The 21,692-nt window shown below is 38.4% G+C and overlaps 1 long non-coding RNA gene and 1 pseudogene across 2 annotated transcripts in view; both read left to right on the forward strand.

The window, feature by feature from the left end:
• Window positions 1–441: 441 nt before the first annotated feature.
• Window positions 442–21,692, forward strand: part of LOC104711413 (alpha-humulene/(-)-(E)-beta-caryophyllene synthase-like) — a 40,574-nt pseudogene continuing 19,323 nt past the window's right edge. The window contains exons 1-5 of the transcript XR_015565684.1: window positions 442–601; window positions 732–1,014; window positions 18,517–19,345; window positions 19,424–19,591; window positions 20,674–20,757. The product of XR_015565684.1 is annotated as an alpha-humulene/(-)-(E)-beta-caryophyllene synthase-like (transcript). The remainder of the gene's footprint in view (window positions 602–731; window positions 1,015–18,516; window positions 19,346–19,423; window positions 19,592–20,673; window positions 20,758–21,692) is intronic.
• Window positions 3,439–6,097, forward strand: LOC147938770 (uncharacterized). Its single transcript, XR_015565685.1, has 2 exons — window positions 3,439–5,345; window positions 5,757–6,097. It is a non-coding gene; the product is annotated as an uncharacterized LOC147938770 (long non-coding RNA).

Genomic DNA, 21,692 nt, shown 5'->3' on the forward strand with positions numbered 1-21,692 from the left:
CTTAATTTTTTTTTATCTGGTGACATATTTGTTTTATATATATATATTTTGTTAAAGTTGTTTAATATTTCTATTATGTAAATTTAATATTACTAATAATAAAGTATATGTGCCCCATATAAATAGTTTTTTTAGATCCGCCACTATGGCACTCGTCTATTATAAAATTTCCAATGGAGATATTAGCGAATCCACGATATCACAGTTTCTCGTTGCTTTAGACATTTAGTGGTGCCCGTTTCAAATTTTCAATTCAACTTAATTCATTATAAGCTTAAGCGTCTCAATCAATAACTAATTATTACACGTCCAAAATAATACACCATTAAAGAAACAAAATAAAGATAAAGGTCAGGTCGCTGAAAAAAAGAGACCTAAAAAAATTGAGAGGCTAATCCAATGATCTGTCACTCCCGCTATATGTATTTATAAGAAACCTTGAAGAGTAAATTATAAGTACACTTTGAAATTAGAAAAAAAAAAAAAAGAGTTAAGCATGCAAGAGCAGCTGATAAATACTGAAGAAACTGATCGGCCATTAGCCGATTTTCCGGTGAATATATGGGAAGATCCCTTGGTCACTTTTTCTGTTTTGGACCCGGTACGTATCCAATATTTGAAGTCACATTCGATTAAATAATATGAAAATGTGTTCATAAGATATAATGAATATACTCTAAATTATTAAATGTCTTCTCTTGTGCCATTGATGATGTATATAATATATATAGGATAGGGAGAGAAACGAAGAGAAGCTGAGTTCACTAAAGGAAACCGTAAGAGAATTGTTAATGGCTTCAAAAGAAGAGCCGATAGAGAACATCAAATTCATTGATGCTCTTTGTCGCCTTGGTGTCTCCTACCACTTTGAAGGAGAAATATTTGCGCAGTTAGAGACGATGTTTACTTGTCATGGTTTTATGCAGATGCTGATAAGAGACGATGAGTTGGATTTATACACCGTATCTCTTGTCTTCCAAGTTTTTAGACAGTTTCGATATAAACTAGCTGTCGGTAAGTCGAAAATTCCGAATAAATATATATATAGAACTATTTTTATCTTTGTCAACAATCTAGAACTACTGAATTATATGAAGGGATTTGAATTATTAGAAGTAGCATTTCTTATCTTATCTTTTACATTGAAGACATTAAAAACATTTAGTTAATATTACTATGAAAAAGTCATGTAAGAGAATATTGCTAATGATTAATACATTATATATATATATATATTACAATTACATTAATATTTTTTTTAGATTTTAGTTATAAAATCAAAATCTTATCAGTATCTATAATTAAATCACTAAGTAACAACATGCACTATGTGCGGGATAAATCGACTTAAATAAAATTATTACAAGTAAAATTATTATTTGGAAATTTAAGGTGTTATAATAATAATTTTACACATAATTCTTTTTATTTTATTCAAATTTACATTTAATTATTTTGTGTAAAAATATATTTCACCTGTGAAATGTGGAAAATAATGTTAATTATTGTGACAATGTTATTTATTTTAAGATTGTTGTAATAATTAATTTTTAATATATACTTCCTTTGTTTCATAAAAAGTGTCATTTTAAAATTTTATTTTTGTTTCACAAAGAGTGTCATTTTACATTTCTAATGCACTATTTATATTTTCAATGCATATTTTCATTAGATTTTCTAATTTTACCCTTAATCTATGACTAAATTAACCTATTAATCATTTATTATATAAGGGCATATCACTACAAGAAAACATGCATTTTGGGACTACATTTTGTGACTACTTATTCAGTCGCAAAATAAGCGACGCTTTTGAGACTAATTTGTGACGAATCAACGACTACCAAAAATTTGGAGAGAAAAACGTCGCTTATTAACGACGAAACATAAATGTCACAAAATGGTCTTAAATTAGCGACTACATTAAGACTAATTTGCGTCAAAAATAAATTCGTCTCATAATGGTCACAATTTTGCGGCTACTCTGTGACGAACTATATAGTCGGTAAGGAGAGTCGCACAAACGTCGCATATTGAGGACTTATTTGCGTCCACATTTTGTACCCCTATATAGTAACAAAGACGTCACAAATTGCAACGATATTGTGACTGATATTTGAAGACTTTGCTACTAACACCTGATTTAGCTACACTTTTAAGACTGTTTAGCCACTCTCTATATTTTTTATTTTGAAATTTCACATTTGAGATTTATTTACATGTTTAGGTTGAAGTTTATGTTTTGTTTTGCTTATCTTATCAAGAATAACTTTCTCAAAGTATCAAATTTCCATGACTATAAACTAAACATCCATAAGTTCAAAAATTATCTTAAGTGTTACATGTTCTTTTATATGAGAATGTGTTGCAATGAAGAAAAATTCAAAACTAAGTGAAGTAAACATTGTTTTACTAAATCTTACTATTACATGTACTTTATACTACTAATATGAGTTCTCTATAGTGATTTATATCAACAGTTTTGTTCATAATCTGTAGAATTGAAGATTTTTATTTTGTGACGTATATATGGTAGTCTTAAAATGGTCACATATTACGACTGATTTGCCACTATATTACGACTATCTCAATTTGTCACTCTTTTGCTACCAATTAGAAACCTGTTTTGCAACGATATTGTGACTGATAATTGAAGTCTTTGCGGCTAACACCTGATTTAGCTACACTTTTAAGACTGTTTAGCCACTCACTATATGTTTTACTTTGAAATTTCACATGTGAGATTCATTTATATGTTTAGGTTGAAGTTTATGCTTTGTTTTGCTCACCTTATCAATAATAACTTTCTCAAAGTATTAAATTTCCATGACTATAAACTAAACATCCATAAGTTCAAAAATTATCTTAAGTGTTACATGTTCTTTTATATGAGAATGTGTTGCAATGAAGAAAAATTCAAAACTAAGTGAAGTAAACATTGTTTTACTAAATCTTACTATTACATGTACTTTATACTACTAATATGAGTTCTCTATAGTGATTTATATCAACAGTTTTGTTCATAATGTGTAGAATTGAAGATTTTTATTTTGTGACGTATATATGGTAGTCTTAAAATGGTCACATATTACGACTGATTTGCCACTATATTACGACTATCTCAATTTGTCACTCTTTTGCTACCAATTAGAAACCTGTTTTGCAACGATATTGTGACTGATAATTGAAGTCTTTGCGAATAACACCTGATTTAGCTACACTTTTAAGACTGTTTAGCCACTCACTATATGTTTTACTTTGAAATTTCACATGTGAGATTCATTTACATGTTTAGGTTGAAGTTTATGCTTTGTTTTGCTCACCTTATCAATAATAACTTTCTCAAAGTATTAAATTTCCATGACTATAAACTAAACATCCATAAGTTCAAAAATTATCTTAAGTGTTACATGTTCTTTTATATGAGAATGTGTTGCAATGAAGAAAAATTCAAAACTAAGTGAAGTAAACATTGTTTTACTAAATCTTACTATTACATGTACTTTATACTACTAATATGAGTTCTCTATAGTGATTTATATCAACAGTTTTGTTCATAATGTGTAGAATTGAAGATTTTTATTTTGTGACGTATATATGGTAGTCTTAAAATGGTCACATATTACGACTGATTTGCCACTATATTACGACTATCTCAATTTGTCACTCTTTTGCTACCAATTTGAAACCTGTTTTGCAACGATATTGTGACTGATAATTGAAGACTTTGCGACTAACACCTGATTTAGCTACACTTTTAAGACTGTTTAGCCACTCACTATATTTTTTACTTTGAAATTTCACATGTGAGATTCATTTACATGTTTAGGTTGAAGTTTATGCTTTGTTTTGCTCACCTTATCAATAATAACTTTCTCAAAGTATTAAATTTCCATGACTATAAACTAAACATCCATAAGTTCAAAATTTATCTTAAGTGTTACATGTTCTTTATATGAGAATGTGTTGCAATGAAGAAAAATTCAAAACTAAGTGAAGTAAACATTGTTTTACTAAATCTTACTATTACATGTACTTTATACTACTAATATGAGTTCTCTATAGTGATTTATATCAACAGTTTTGTTTATAATGTGTAGAATTGAAGATTTTTATTTTGTGACGTATATATGGTAGTCTTAAAATGGTCACATATTACGACTGATTTGCCACTATATTACGACTATCTCAATTTGTCACTCTTTTGCTACCAATTTGAAACCTGTTTTGCAACGATATTGTGACTGATAATTGAAGACTTTGCGACTAACACCTGATTTAGCTACACTTTTAAGACTGTTTAGCCACTCACTATATTTTTTACTTTGAAATTTCACATGTGAGATTCATTTACATGTTTAGGTTGAAGTTTATGCTTTGTTTTGCTCACCTTATCAATAATAACTTTCTCAAAGTATTAAATTTCCATGACTATAAACTAAACATCCATAAGTTCAGAATTTCTCTTAAGTGTTACATGTTCTTTTATATGAGAAATGTGTTGCAATGAAGAAAAATTCAAAACTAAGTGAAGTAAACATTGTTTTACTAAATCTTACTATTACATTTCTCTATACTACAAAATAGAAAAAAAGAATGAAAGCAATAGAGTCTTTATGTTTGGGTATAGGGTATAAGGGTTGTGATTTAGGATATAGGGTTTGAAACTACTAACTCTTAACCATAAATACTAAATTTTGAATTGTAAATTATATAACACCAATATCATAAAATATATCAAAAATAAAAAAAGATTCATCAAGTATTAGAAAATTAATCTAGTAATTTAAAAATATATATTTCAAGTATTACAAATTTTAAAATGTAAATAGAAAAGCTGGTTTCTGATTGGTTAATCCATAGAGTTAAGGATCACCCCTCATTAAATACACACCGTTGATTGTCTTAAAATCAATGGACTACCTTCTTTCCTTCTTTCTGACTTCCATTCGCTGTCTTACGCTCCTCTTTTCTCTTTTTTTTTTTTTTTGTGTGTGAGAGAAGCTCTTCCTCTTCTCTTCTTCCTCAATAGCTTCTCTCTATGTCCACGATTTTTCATTAGCTTGTCTTCTTCTCCGCATCGATTTTATCAGCCAATTTCCCCATCAGTATAGACGCAACCAAAGACCAAACCCAAGGCAAAATCGGATGATTCGTAGCAATCGGAGGAAGCGAAATCACAATACCACCACCGAAACTTACATGTTCATCGGAATCAAACACACTCAGTATCATTCTGTGATTGATTGTGGTTTCCGTTTGTTTTTCCCAGGGACAGATGCTGGTTCACTTTCTGGGTTTATAACCAAAAGTCTTTCTAATTTGGATTCTCCCCTTCTCTTCAGGTCAGATTTGTTTCGTTCTAGCTTTTGTTTTTGTGATATTCAGTTAGGTTAATGACTTGAATCTTCTGCTAGTTTTTTTCTGTCTCGTTTAGGTTATTGATTAAGATCTAAGATGAGATTTAGTATGGCTTTTCTCAGATTGATTTTGAATCTGATTTATGTGTGTGTTAGAAGCCAGTGATTAGAGTAACTGAAACGGAGACATCACATGTATATAACTCAGTTTTCTTCATCACTTGTGAAGTTCTTGGTTCCTCTTCCTCAGATCCTTCTAATAGATTGTGTTTTGTATTTGTTTCTTTTTTTATTTACGTTGTTGTTTGATGGTGAACTTTGTAGAGAAAAACCTCAGCTGGTGATTCTGGGACCATATGTCTGTCTGCTTATGTTATTTCGGTTTTTTGATTTCAGGTTGTTCAACAAAATACTGCTTCTTGCTTGTGTTTGACAACTGTCAAGAAGGAAGACAAGCTTGAGTTCACTGAGGTGTGGCCATTGTTATTGGTCTCTACATATGCGTTATATGACTCTATGAAGAAATAGAGAGTTCACACAAAGCCAAAAAGCTCTAAGGTGTTCTGCTGATGGAATGGCGTTGGCTGTTAAATAGTATGAGTTGGAGATCTACTAGAGTTGTATTTCCTCTCATTTAGGATGATCTTTTGTGTTTAAACTCTTTTAGGATGATATTATGGTATGATTAGGATGATGTTATGATTAGTATTTTTAATCATTATTTTCTTTTTAATTAATAGCGTTTTAAATTGGAAATTAACCAATATCAAACATGTGACCAGTTTGTGACCAAATCAAATAACAAACATGTGACCAGTTTGTGACCAAACAAAATAACAAACAAAAATTTCAAATTCAGACTCTTGGAATTAGTCCCAAAATCGTCCCGCTATAGGACTATAAATATGGTCACAAAACAGTCCGTAAGTAAACTTGGTTGCATTTCAGTCGGAAATGTGTAACTCCAGCTATGGTCACTTAACAGTCGCTTATATACGACTATACTTTCTAGTCGGAAATCAGTCGCAAATTAGAGACGATGTTGCGACCGTTTTATTTTGCGACCATTTTTTAACGACTCCCAAAAATGGTCGCTAAGTAGTCGCAAAACCCTAATTTGTGACTACTTAGCGACTATTATAGGAGTCGCAAAAGGCATGTTTTCTTGTAGTGTATATGTATATTTTAATGTTTTTTTAATTTGTGTGAAATATGTCAAAATGACATTTATTGTGAAACAGAAAGAGTACTTGAATAGTCATCAAAAATTTTAAAATCGGAGAATAAGTTTTGTATTTCAAAAAAGTTAAATAGATGAATAAGTTTTTTAATAGTTTATTAAATGTAATTGAAAGGACCGACCTTTTTTTTAAAAAAAATAAATAATAAATATATATTAATATAATAATTAAATTACAACTAGTGGTCCCATATCCACTAGCTGCCTAACCACAATCACAATCAACAGCAGAATAACAATACCAATATCCAATATATATAAATAATCAATATTCAAGACATAACCAATATCCAAAGTGAAGTGACCTTAGTGCAGTGGCCAAAGGTAAGTCCTTAATGCACAAGGCACCATCACACCAGGGATCGAGTCCCGCTCCCTACGAATGTAGGATTAGGCTAATGGGCCGGCCTGTTGTGGTCCAATGGTTGACAAAAAAAAAAAAAACCAATATCCAAATAACCAATCATCAGAAAAAAATGGAACCAACAACTTAACAATGTTTCTAATGACTCAACTCTAGCAACCTAGAAATGCCAGACAACATCCAATCGAGTCCCTAGAACATCCTCCTCTTCATTACCTTGATTCCACGATCACACTTTGCCTTTACCTGCACTACAAACACAAATTAAGATGCATGAGTATTTGATAAACACTCAGTGAGACAAATAATTGGGCTATACACACAAGCAATAAGATCTCTACATGCCACAATCAACAATCAATAAAACAAACCAGGCAATATACAAAGCATGCAACATCCGTCGTAGCTGAAAAAGGGTGTCGACCGACACCAGATGGTGTCGATCGACACTGACAATCTGGTGTCGACCGACACCATGCCGAACACTCCTGAAAACCCTAGTTTGTGTTGATCGACACCTCCACATGGTGTCGATCGACACTCGCCAAAGTCTCGAGCCATCCTCGCGTTGGTGTCGACGGACACCCCAACTGGTGTCGACCGACACCGATGCCGAGCAGCGATTTCCTTCGATCAAAAACTCTGAATCTTGCTTCCAATCTTATCCAATCCGCTCCACGTATTCCCAGAAGCCAAACCCAGCCAAAGAAGCGACGAAATACCATATAGAACTCAAAGAAACAACCACATAAGCACCAAATCACAGAAAAACTAGAGATCTTAGCTTAGATAAGCCATGGTCATGCACTCACCTCTTTGCAGGAAGATTCAGACCAATAGCAACGAATGCAACCTTCCTAGCAAGCTTCTAGATCCTTCCTAGCTTCCAATCTCTCAAGAACAGCCAAGGATCTCACCAAAAATCACCAAAAAGCTCAAGAACACACTTTTCCTCTTTTTCTCTCGAAAGCGTTAAATGGCGACAAGAGAACTTCCCAAAACCCTTCTGATCGACAAAACACTTAAATATCTTGGTTTAGTGGTTTTCCCTAAACCAAACCGGTCCAAATCGATAATAAAATCGAACTGGTCGAACCAGAAAAACAATGGTGTCGACCGACACCCTCGCCCAAAACGCACAATTCGGTTCGCGGGTGTTACAATTCTCCCCCACCAATCTAGATTCGTCCTCGAATCTCGAACAACCATCAGCCAAGGACTCCCGTGCAACCGTCTCCATGGCCCGCACTCCTCCGACCGATCTATAGAAGGTCACCTCTAGGCGATAGACTCACGCTCCAGGCGTCATTTGCTCTTGACTTTTGGACTTTCCTTTACCCATAGGCCTAAACATTGAGTTTTTGTTGGCTCCTCATTAGACCTAAGTCTGCATGCCATAATATTGGCTCCTCATCGGGCCTAAACCCGCATGCCATAATATAGAAGGAAAAATCTAACTCGTCTCTCGGGTTGCCACCCTACAGCGCGCCCCCGGATCGTCATCCGAAGTCAATATACCAACCATATTCCCAAGCCACAAAGTCTCAGAATATGACAGTACTAGGAGAACCTAAGTCCTTCAAGAGTCGCGAGCAAACAATTCTGAACACGTCTGAGTCCTATTCCTATCCAGGTTTCCTTCCCGTTGTTCACGTAAAACATCTCAATGTCCTACCAACCACATATCCCCTCACTGGAATACCTCATGACCACACAAGGATCATATACATGCCACAAGGGCCGCCACAAAGGACAAACAAATGTCCTAAAGAGGACCGCCACCAAGGCCAAACAAATGTCCTAAACAGGACCGCCACCAAGGCCAAACAAATGTCCTAAACAGGACCGCCACCAAGGCCAAACAAATGTCCTAAACAGGACCGCCACGAAGGCCACTCGTCCCAAAGGACCGTCACAAAGACCATAAGTCCCGAAGCACCGCCTAAACAGGCACTCTGGCTAAACAGCCCGCCACAAAGGCCACACAATTGGCTAAACAGCCCGCCACACAATGGCTAAACAGCCTGCCACAAAGGCCACACACGGCTAAACAGCCCGCCACAAAGGCCACACAATGTCTAAAAAGACCGCCACACACAGGCACACTGACTCGAAAGTCCGCCACTAAGGCCACACAAGCCCCTCCAAGGCTCTTCACCGCTAAAATGGACAAATTCCAACTCCCGTAAAACTTTCCATATTTAGCACTTTCCATTTTTGGAAACTTTCCACTTTTGGAAACTTCTATTTTAGGAAACTTTTCCCAAAACCCTGCCTCACGAAAACTTTGTACCCCGAACACCACCTCATCTTGTTACTGATTCGCACAACCAATCACCCCAAGCGACTGAGTAAACAAGAGAGATGGGCTGGAATACTCTATTCCCGCTCCAGCCACGGATTACAGATGGGACCAGGCTAGACAAGTTCAAGTCGCGGCTTGCTTCTCATACCACTTCTTAAACCTTGCCTTCATCTTTGCCTCAGGCTCCCAAGTCTGCTCCTCAACACCATTACAGTCCCACAAGACTCTCATCAAAGGAATCTTCTTCTTTCGAAGTTCCTTGATCCTCCTCCCAAGAACCCTCACTGGTCTCGCCTCCAATGTCATGTTAGGCTGAAGATCCTCAGGAATCTTAGCCAACACCCGCTCTCCCTCACGGAGACACTTCCGCAACGTAGACACATGGAACGCACGCATAACCTCAGGTAACTCCAGTCTATATGCCACTGGTGCAACTCGCTCAATCACACTGAACGGACCCATATACCTCATACTCAACTTAGTCTCAGCCAATGACCTGTTCGGACCCTGCAACATGGTCATCTTGAGGTACACTCTGTCTCTTACCTAAAACTCAAGATCTCTCCTCCTCCTATCATCATAACTCCTCTGCCTATCTTGAGCCTCCTTTATGTTCAGCTTGAGAACCCGAATCTTCTCTGACGTATCCTGAACAAAATCTGCCTCGAACATGCTCCTCTCCCCCACCTGAGTCCAACATAACGGTGTATGATATGGTCTCCCATACAAAGCCTCATAAGGAGCCATCTTAATACTCGCCTGATAACTGTTGTTGTAAGCAAACTCTACCAGGTTCAGGTGATCTGCCCAATGACCACCCCAATCCAACACACACATCCTCAGCAAATCCTCCAGCGTTTGGATCGTCCTCTCAGATTGTCCATCTGTCTGGGGATGATAAGCTATACTCATATGCACCTTAGTGCCCATCTCTGCCTGAAATGCCTTCCAGAACACTGAAGTGAACTTGGAATCCCTATCAGACACAATACTTGCTGGCACCTCATGCAACCTGACTATCTCCCTTACAGACTTCTTAGCCAACACTGCTGCTCCATCAGTCTTCTTAATGGCCAGAAAATGTGCTGACTTGGTCAACCGGTCCACAATGACCCAGATAGCATCAAACGTCCTGGACACTGGCAAACCCACCACGAAATCCATAGTAATTATATCCCACTTCCACTCAGGAATGGGTAAACTCTTCAGCAAACCGCCAAGAACCTGATGCTCAGCCTTCACTAGCTGACACACATCGCACCTCGAGACCCAACTAGCTACATCCTTCTTCATCTTGACCCAGTGATAGTACCTCTTGAGATCACGGTACATCTTAGTCGCTCCTGGATGAATAGAAAACCTGCTCGCATGAGCCTCTCTCAGGATCTCCTGTCTCAACTCCTCATCCTTGGGCACACAAACCCGACCGTGCACCAAGATAGTACCATTATCTGAGACCTGATACTCTGAATCCACATCCTTTGAGGCATTCACCAGCCCTAAATCCTTCTCCTAAGCCAACCGTGACCTACTTAGAAGATCTGCTCTATCTACTGCTTCCAAACCCAACGGTTCCTGTGAAACAGCACACAAGCTCAAAGCACTGATCTCTCTTACCAGAGACTTCATCTCCTACTCCTGAGCCGAAGCTACCCTCTTCCAACACAGAGCATCTGCAACCGTGTTAGCCTTACCAGGGTGATAGGCTATCTCCAAATCATAATCCGCCACAAGCTCCATCCACCGCCTCTGTCTCAAATTCAGTTCAGGCTGAGTGAATATATACTTCAGGCTATTATGATCTGTAAACACCTGTACCTTTGCACCATAAAGATATGATCTCCAAATCTTTAGGGCAAAAACTACAGCAGCCATCTCCAAATCATGAGTAGGATAGTTTCCCTCATGCTTCCGCAACTGCCGCGAAGCATAGGCAATCACCTTCCCATGCTGCATCAGCACACACCCCAAACCAACTCCAGATGCATCAGTATAAACCACATAGGCTTCTCTCTGCTCAGGCAAAGCCAACACTGACGTAGTAGTCAACATCTCCTTAAGGCATTCAATGCTCTCCTCACACTCCTGTGACCAAATAAAAGGAACATCCTTCACTGTCAACTTAGTCATAGGGCGTGCTCTACTTGCAAAACCCTGCACAAACCTCTTGTAGTAACCTGCCAGACCAAGGAAACTCCTGATCTCTGTGGCATTATGCGGTCTAGGCCAATCCCTGATAGCTTGAATCTTCTCCGGATCTACAGAAACCCCCTCTGCAGAGACAATATAACCCAGAAAACTCATCTCACGCTGCCAGAAACTACACTTGCTCAACTTCGCAAACAACTTCTGCTCTCGCAGCTTCTCCAGAACTGCCCTCAAATGCACTGTATGCTCCTCAGGACTCTTAGAATATACCAGGATATCGTCGATGAAAATGATGACAGACACATCAAGAAACTCCTGAAACACACTGTTCATCAATCTCATAAACGCTGCTGGCGCGTTAGTCAACCCGAAAGGCATCACCACAAACTCATAATGCCCATATCTCGTCCTGAAAGCAGTCTTCCTCACATCTGCCTCATCTATCGGTATCTGATAATAACCCGACGCCAGATCTACCTTAGAGAACCAAGTAGCACCCCTCAACTGATCCAACAACTCATCAATCCTGGGAAGAGGGTACTTGTTCTTCACAGTAACAAGTTTAAACCCCGATAATGAATGCACAACCTGAAACTCCCATCCTTCTTCTTGACAAACAACACCAGCGCTCACCACGGTGATACACTAGGGCGGATGAATCCCTTACTTAACAGATCCTTTAGCTGCTTCTTCAGCTCTGCCATCTCTGCTGTAGCCATTCTGTAAAGAGCCTTGGATAACGGCATCGTCCCCGATTCCAGTTCAAGAGTAAAAGGATCCGACCGAGATGGTGGTAATCCCTGCAATGACTGGAACAGATCCTCAAACTCCTCCACTACCAGAATACCGCTAACCGTAGACTTCCCCACTGACTCTGGCATAGATATAATAACCAGATAAGCCTCACGGCCCTTCTCGATCATCTTCCCAGCCTGAATGGCTGAGATCACGAGACTCCCTGAAGTCGGTCTGATACCCTGAAAAACCAACTTCCCTCCTGGACGCTCAAACTCCACTCTACCCCGATGGCAATCCAAATGCACCATATGCCGATGCAACCAATCCCATCCCGAGAATAACATCATACAACTTCACTGGACTGATAAGCAAATCCGCTGGCCACGACTCTCCTGCGATCTGAATATCAACTCCTCTAGCTCGTCCAATAACCCTCAGGAACTTGCCTCCCGCAACTCTGACAATTCCTGTACGCTCTCCGGGATCCCCTCTGATTCCCGCACTCTCTGCACACTCCAAAGTAATGAAGCTATGAGAAGCTCCAGAATCAAACATAATATGGGACTTAAACCCGCCCACCAACAAGGTCCCTACACAAACCTCATGAGTTGAGAACCTAACACTTTATCACAGAAAAACATAAAATCTAAACCTACTAAAATTCACAAAGTTTAAGTACCAGAAATTATACCTGTGATCGCCCCGGCACTGGTTCCACCAGTCTCTGCTGTCGTGTAAACCCGTGGCGCCTGCTCAATCCGTGCAACCTGCTGACCTCCAGGCTGCACCTGCTACAATGCTGCCACTGCTGCCGGCTGCAACTTGGGACAAAAGGGCCTGATGTGCCCTGTCTCCCTACAATAATAGCATACCGGAGGCCCTGCCGTCGGAGCACTCCTCTTAGGACAACTTGCAACCTTGTGATCCTTGCTCCCACAACTGAAGCAACTTGCACCACTCGGCTTCTGTGTAGCCTCCCACCTCCTCTTAGTTCTCTGTGCAGGCCTACCGCCCCAGCTCAAACCACCTTGCTACTGAGCCTTACTAGGCTGAACTGCTAGACCTATCGCCACTGACTGTGTTCGTATATCCTCCTAAATCTCTGCTGCAGTCTCAACCAGCTCTGCACGCGTAGCATAACTCCACCCTCTACAGTGAACTCTCAAATCATCACGTAGAGCCCTCAAAAACCTTCTGATCTGAGCCTCCTCAGACTCCATAGCCCGACCCCCATAACATAGAAGTCGACTGAACTCCAAATCCAGCTCCCGTCTTGACCGCATCCCCTGAGATAACTGAAGGAACTGCACCTCCAACCGGTCCAATGCCTCTCTAGGAAAATACTTGCGGTTGAACTCCAAGACGAAGTCAGCCCAAGTCATCTCCCGCTGCACTCTCCTAGCAGCCACTGATCTCCACCACAACTCATCATCACCACTCAAATGGTAGACCCCTATGTCCACCCAAAACTCAGGACATCTCAGAGTATGGAAGTTACGTTCCACACTCGTCCTCCATGCATCCGTAACAGTAAGGTCTGTACCACCCGAAAACTTCTCAGTGAAAAGACCCCTCATCTCCTTGAGCATAGACAAATACCGTCCATGAACTCCTGCATCTGCAGCCACTGGCTGCCGCTCCTCCGCCACCACAGGTGGCACTACCTGAGCCTGAGCCGGTACCACTGGTGGTAACCGCTTCAACACCTGTGCTAGCATAGCCGCAAAGTCAACACCAGGGACTCCACCCGCTGGCACTCCCACACCCGGGACCCTAGCATCACCGGCCACTGGAGTATCAACACCGCCCCCTCCGGCCACACTCACTGAATCCCCCGGAACACCCTGCGACTCGCCAACACCCTCAGCTATCACACTCTGCTCCTCAGTCTCACTAACCTATGGGACTCTGCCCTTACCACGACCACGTCCGCATCCACGACCACGTCCGCGTCCATGACCAAGACCAGCAACAGCACCATCTCTAGCCATCTGCACTACGATGAACAGAAGACTAAGCAATCAATTTCTATTTTAACACAGAAACATAAACTCACCGTGGAATCACACAGTCGGCTCGAAGAGGATGTTCTAGGACTCCATGTCACACACAATTGACTAACTCACATAATCAATCAAGACATGCAATCCCAAACATCACAACAGAAACCTAGTGAACCCAAACCTAGAACCGTAAGGGCTCTGATACCAAAATGAAATGACCGACCTTTGAAAAAAATAATAATAATAATAAATATATATTAATATAATAATTATACTACAACTAGTGGTCCCATATCCACTAGCCGCCTAACCACAATCACAATCAACAGCAGAATAACAATACCAATATCCAATAAATATAAATAACCAATATTCAAGACATAGCCAATATCCAAATAACCAATCATCAGAAAAACATGGAACCAGCAACCTAGCAATGTTTCTAATGACTCAACTCTAGCAACCTAGCAATGCCAGACAACATCCAATCGAGTCCCTAGAACATTCTCCTCTTCATTGCCTTGATTCCACGATCACACTTTGCCTTTATCTGCACCACAAACACAAATTGAGATGCATGAGTATTTGATAAACACTCAGTGAGGCAATCCTCCCATCTAATGGGCTATACACACAAGCAATAAGATCTCAACATGCAACAATCGACAATCAATAAAACAAACCAGGCAATATACAAAGCATGCAACATCCGTCGCAGCTAAAAGAAGGGTGTCGACCGACATCAGATGGTGTCGATCGACACTGACAATCTGGTGTCGACCGACATCATGCCCGACACTCCCGAAAACCCTAGTTTGTGTCGACCGACACCTCCACATGGTGTCGATCGACACTCGCCAAAGTCTCGAGCCGTCATCGCGTTGGTGTCGACCGACACCGATGCCGAGCAGCGATTTTCTTCGATCAAAAACTCCGAATCTCGCCTCCAATCTTCTCCAATCCGCTCCATGCATTCTCAGAAGCCAAACCCAGCCAAAGCAGCGACAAAATACCATAGAGAACTCAAAGAAACAACCACATAAGCACCAAATCACAGAAAAACTAGAGATGTTAGCTTAGATAAGCCATGGTCATGCACTCACCTCTTTGCAGGAAGATTTAGACCAATAGCAACAAATCCAACCTTCCTAGCATGCTTCTAGATCCTTCCTAGCTTCCAATCTCTCAAGAACAGTCAAGAATCGCACCAAAAAGCTCAAGAATACACTTTTTCCTCTTTTTCTCTCAAAAGCGTTAAACGGCGACAAGAGAACTTCCCAAAACCCTTCTGGTCGACAAAACACTTAAATATCTCGGTTTAGTGGTTTTCTCTAAACCAAACCGGTCCAAATCGATAATAAAATCGAACTGGTCGAACCAGAAAAACAATGGTGTCGACCGACACCCCCTTGGTGTCGATCGACACCTTCGTCCAAAACGCACAATTTGGTTCGCGGGTGTTACAGTAATTTACTTTAAATAATTAAATATGTTATGAAAAGGATAATTAAATTATTAACTATATTTTCTTTTTCTAATAGTTGATAAACTCTTTCATTTTAAAAACTAATATAAAGAAACGTTACCTTATATATATATTCTAATGACACATTTTTGTAAATAATAATGAAATAAAGATTTCCTTATATATTTTACTGGCACATTTAATAAATCAAAAGATTTTTTTTTGTAAATATGTTTATCTTGAGACTATGTAAGAACCCGCACTATGCGCGGGATAAATTGATTTAAAGAAAATTATTATAAGTAAAATTATTATTCAAGAACCAATATTTATTTTTGTCAAACATAATATATAACTAAATTTTTTTACTTATTTATTCAAAGCTTCGTTTTTTCATGTAAACAATATGTTTTACCCGTGAAATCTTTAAATGTGGAAGATAAAATATTAATAAGATGTTACCATTTATTACAATATGTTTTTTGTGTGGTTTAAAAATCAAATTCATATCTTTATGTTTTATTTTGTAATCTTTTGCATGTTTCTTATGTAACCATAACAGCATATACTTAATTACTGGGTAGTTTAATTAATTAATTTTATTATATGTTAGTAACAATCAGATTCTAAACTAAATTTTCTGAAGATAATCTAATTTATTGATTTAATATTTGTGATTAGGCTATTTAAATATTTTGAGTTAGTCGGTTTGTTAATATTTTTTATAAATAACGGATTATTACCAAAAAAATCATTATGAAAAAAATAATGAAATTTCAAAATTAACGTATTCGTGTAATAATACATTTCACCATTGAATTATGTAAATGTGGTAAAGAAAATATTTATAAAATGTTACAATTTATGGAAATATATATATATATATATATATATATATATATATTATTTGTGCTTTGAAAATCAAATTTTATATTTATGGTTAATCGAGTAACTATAACAATTTTTCATAATCTAATAATCACTCATTTTAAATATATTATGATTTTTTTGGGTACTAAGTTTATTTATAATGATAAGGGTTATTGTCTCATTCCTTTTTAGTAGCACATTGATTAATGTACAATTAAAACATATATTCCTATTTGGTTATCAATAGTTCCATTTTTAATAAATAATCATATAGAGTACATCCGTCTTCTATAGTTATTTCTAGTTGACCTATGTTTTCTGATTCTAAAAACTCAGCTAGCTCCACTCCTTGTGATGTGTGTTTTAAGGCTAAGCAGACAAGAGTAATATTTTATGATAGTAGCAATAAAGCAATGGATTGTTTTTCACTAATACATGCTGATGTTTGGGGTCCTTATCGTATTCCTCCTTCTTGTGGAGCGGTCTATTTTTTGACAATTGTGGATGATTTTTCTAGAGCAGTGTGGACATACCTCTTACTTGAAAAGTCCGAAGTTCGGAAAATTTTGCAGAATTTTTGTGTGTACACGAAGAAACAGTTTGGTAAAGATGTTCGTATGGTCCGTAGCGACAATGGTACCGAGTTTATGTGCCTCTCTACTTATTTTTGAGAGAAATTGATTATACATCAAACTTCTTGTGTTGATACTCCACAGCAAAATAGACGTGTGGAAAGGAAACACCGTCACGTTTTTTAAAAAATATAGTGGCATGTTAATTTAATTAAGTATAAAATTTAAGGGTTTTTTTACTAAATGTGTCTCGAGCTCTCTGGCGGCGACACATCAGCTTTTTCAAGAGAGTGTTTCTCTATTATTATATAGGGGATGCTTAATTGCAATTAAATCTTCAAATCGCTCTGGAGACGACAAATCAGCATTTTCAACAAAATGCTTCTCTATTAATATATAGGGAATGATCTCGACTTGATCATACTTATTGATCCAGCCAATGGTATTTTTGCTTAATTACAGAAAATGACTAATATATGTAGTGAAAACATTTAAAAAAAACAGATAACTATAGCGTGTTATTACTTTTCTTCTTTAATTTCATCTATTTAGATTATATTAATACTGTGAAAGAACAAGTTAAATGTACAATACTACTTTACTAGGTAACAACCCGCACTATGTGCGAAAAAATAAATTTAAATAAAATTATTATGAGTAAAATTATGGAATAAATTAATTTAAATAAAATTATTATGAGTAAAATTATAATTATTGAATTAATATCTGTTTGTGTCAGACGTAATATGTAATTAAAGTATTTTTAATTCAAATTTTCGTTTATTTCATTTAAAATATGTCTCTCTCGCTAAACATTTTGAACGTGAAAAAGTTTTATCGTAGTAGAGAAAATATTGATAAAATATTACTATTTATGACCAACGTGTCTTTTGTGTAGTTTAAAAACCAATTTATTGAAAAATGACAAATGATTAGAGAAAAAAATATATATATATATATTAAAAATTTTGGAATTTCTAAGAAGTGTAATATGCATTTACATAAAATGTAAAGATATGAGTACTATTAAGTTCAAATTTTTATTTTAATTTGCTGATTTTTTTTTGTTACATTCATTTCTTTTTTTAGTATTTGGAAAAAAATTATATATTATTTGATGAATAACTATTTTTACGAATAAAATTAGATATTACATTTTAAAAGGTTTTTAAAAGTACATGTTAACAAAATATAAGTACACATAGAAAAAGAGAAATTTAACAACATCTTTTATTATTATTTTTTGGTTAAACATATAATGGCATTTATTGTAAATAGTACTACCAAATGGGGGTAAATTGCTAAAAAGTGTCTGGAGCTCTCTAGCGACGACACCTCAGCATTTTTCTCAAAATGTTTCCCTATTAATATATAGGGGATATGCATAATGATTTGTAAATCGACCAAATTGTTATTAAAATTCCTCATTAACTAAAATTTATATGTATAAGATGTGTTTAACAAGTTCAAGAATAAGGATGGAAAGTTCAAGGAGCACCTAGCTGAGGATGCAATAGGTCTTTTATGTCTTTATGAAGCAGCACATTGGAGCACCCATGGTGAAGACATTCTCGATGAAGCTCTTTCCTTCTCTAGGTCGCATTTGGAAGGACTGACTAATCAATCTAGTCCACACATGTCCATCCGCATTAAAAATGCCCTCAAACATGCATACCCTAGGGGTATCTCAAGGATAGAGACACGCCAATATATCTCATACTACGGAAAAGAAGATCTGCACAATCAAACCTTGCTAGAATTTGCTAAGATAGATTTCAATCTTTTGCAAATGCTGCACCGGGAAGAGCTTGGCCATGTCTTCAGGTGCAAAATGAGCCAGCAAGATATATTATGTATTTTTAAAATTCTTCCATGGTAAGAGACCTTACTGATGGTTGAATCTTTTTTTTTAAGGTGGTAAAAAAATCTAGAGCTCGACTTGAAACTACCATATGCAAGGAACCGGACGGTCGAAAGCTACTTGTGGGCTGTTGGAGCATACTTCGAGCCCCGCTATTCTCGAGGAAGGACTTATTTGGCCATTGTTGTTATCTTATTGACGCTAGTTGATGATACATACGATGCCTATGGCACAATTGAGGAACTTGAACCATTTACAATTTTACAAATGCACTGATTACATGGAATCCTAGCGGCATGGAAAGGCTCCCAGAGAGCATGAAGTATCTACATCAAGTTTTGTTAGATTTTTATGGAAAACTTGAGGATGAGATGGAGAGGGAAGGAAGGTCGGGATGCGGCTTTTTAGCCAAACAATCGGTATAACTAGATACTTATATATATACAAGTACTTCAAACTTCAAAAGCATATCACTAATTAAATAAGCCTTTGTTCAGATTATTGTAACAGCGAAAACATATCTTCAAGAGGCAAAATGGTTGAGCCAAGACTATGTGGCAACATTCAAGGAGTACAAAGAGAACAGGGTTTATTCGTCGAGCTACTTAGCTCGGTTATCAGGATCCTTTCTAGGAATCGTGGATGAAGACACACTTGATGTGTTTGTGTGACAACCCGTCCCGTGGACCCCACTAGCCCCCGCTAGCTGCCCCAACGAACTGTCCGTGGACTCTGCTAGTCCCCGCTAGCCGTCCCAACGGACACCAAGCTGGCCCTGCAGGGCATTGATCCTAACCCATCACTGTGGATATCCCAATCCACCAGTAGGTTATTGGTGCGCCAAGCGTTCCTCGAACCCTGGTCCCCACCCTTTAACAACATTCCCACAGGACAAGCTGCCACCAATTGACCTGCAGGTCACATAAAAATCGATTATTATGTGACAACCTGTCCCGCGGACCCCACTAGCCTACCGCTAGCCGCCCAAATGGACCCCAAGCTGGCCCTGCAGGGCATCGATCCTAAACCCTCACTGGCAAATGGAACTATTCATCCATGCAGATCAATTGGTGACAGCTTGTCCTGTGGGAAGGTTGTTAAAGGATGAGGACCAGGGTTCGAGGAACGCCTAGTGCACCAATAACCTACTGGTGGATTTGGATGAATAGTTCCATTCCACGGTGATGGGTTAGGATCGATGCCCTGCACGACCAGCTTGGAGTCCGTTGGGACGGCTAGCGGGGGGCTAGCAAGGTCCACGGACTGTCCATTGGAGCAGCTAGCGGGGGCTAGAGAGTCCATGGGACAGGTTGTCACATAAAAATCAATTTTTATTGTAACAACCCGTCCTGTGGACCCACTAGCCCCCCGCTAGCTGCCCCAACGGACCCCAAGCTGGCCCTGCAGGGCATCGATCCTAACCCATCACTGTGGATATCCCAATCCACCAGTAGGTTATTGGTGCGCCATGCGTTCCTCGAATCCTGGTCCCCACCCTTTAACAACCTTCCCACAGGACAAGTTGCCACCAATTAACCTACAGCTCAATTGGTGGCAACTTGTCCAGTAGGAAGGTTGTTAAAGGGTGGGGACCAGGGTTCGAGGAACGCCTGGTGCACCAATAACCTACTGGTGGATTGGGATATTCACAGTGATGGGTTAGGATCGATGCCCTGCAGAGCCAGCTTGGGGTCCGTTGGGGCAGCTAGCGGGGGGCTAGTGGGATCCACAGGATGGGTTATTACAGTTTGAGTGGTTAAGCACTTTCCCACCTCTTCTTGTGAATTCTGCACTAATAGGCCGTCTCTGTGGTGACATTGCTAGTTGCGAGGTAAATATTAACTCACCTTTTTTTGTTTTAATGTAACTAGTCCACTTTGACCTGTCTGATCCCAAATCCCGAAGATATATGATGTTCATATATTTTACCATGTTTTCCCTTAGTTTATTCACATCTTTTGCATCTTTTGCTATCCATTTAGGCCATTATTGTGTAGCTTTAGCACTAATCATGCATTAGAGTTTAGTTGCATTGCATTTGCATCTTTTCATGCATATTCAGATGATTTTGGAGCTTAAGGAGCATGGAAGCAATGCTGTGGAGAAGTGAGCCAATCATGAAGGGAAAGCAAGAGAGTTAAGGCTGAAGAACCAAGGTCTAGAGTCCAACTCGACCACACACTCGACCAGACACTCGACCGTGTGCTGAGGAGGACTCGACCGAGTGGAGAATGCACGAGAGAAGCCAGCTCGACCTGCCACTCGACCGAGCACAGGTCGAGTTGACCGAGCCGTTGACTATTTTGTCTTTTAGTGTTTTTAGGGCTTCCACCTCCTCTCCTATATAAAGCCTTGTACCTGCAGCCACCAAAGTGTGCAACTTTTTAGAGAGTCAGAAACCTAGTTTTTACTTTTTAAGGAATTATTCCCTTTGCCTTTTTATTTTCTTAGATTTTGTACCCTTTTTAAGAAAACTCTTAGATTCTTCAATATTGTTGGTTCCATAACTTTCAATATATTAAGAATTTGGGTTTGATTCCTTTTGCAACATTTTAAATCTTGTTCTTATCTTTCATTTGATGCAAGTTTCGAGATTTTCTGGGTTTATGACTTTGATGTTCATCATTTGTTCATGTGAGTAGTGCTTAGGATCTTGAGGATGGGTTAGGCTAGGCTGTGTTTGAGGTTTGTTTGCTTTGGTCAAGCTTGATTGTGGTAGAATCTCTTCTAGGCTAGATGTTCTTAATGCTAATCCTGAACTGAGAG

Source organism: Camelina sativa, chromosome 9 (genome assembly GCF_030686135.1).
Source record: "Camelina sativa cultivar CO46 ecotype springtype chromosome 9, ASM3068613v1".
Lineage (NCBI taxonomy): Eukaryota > Viridiplantae > Streptophyta > Magnoliopsida > Brassicales > Brassicaceae > Camelina > Camelina sativa.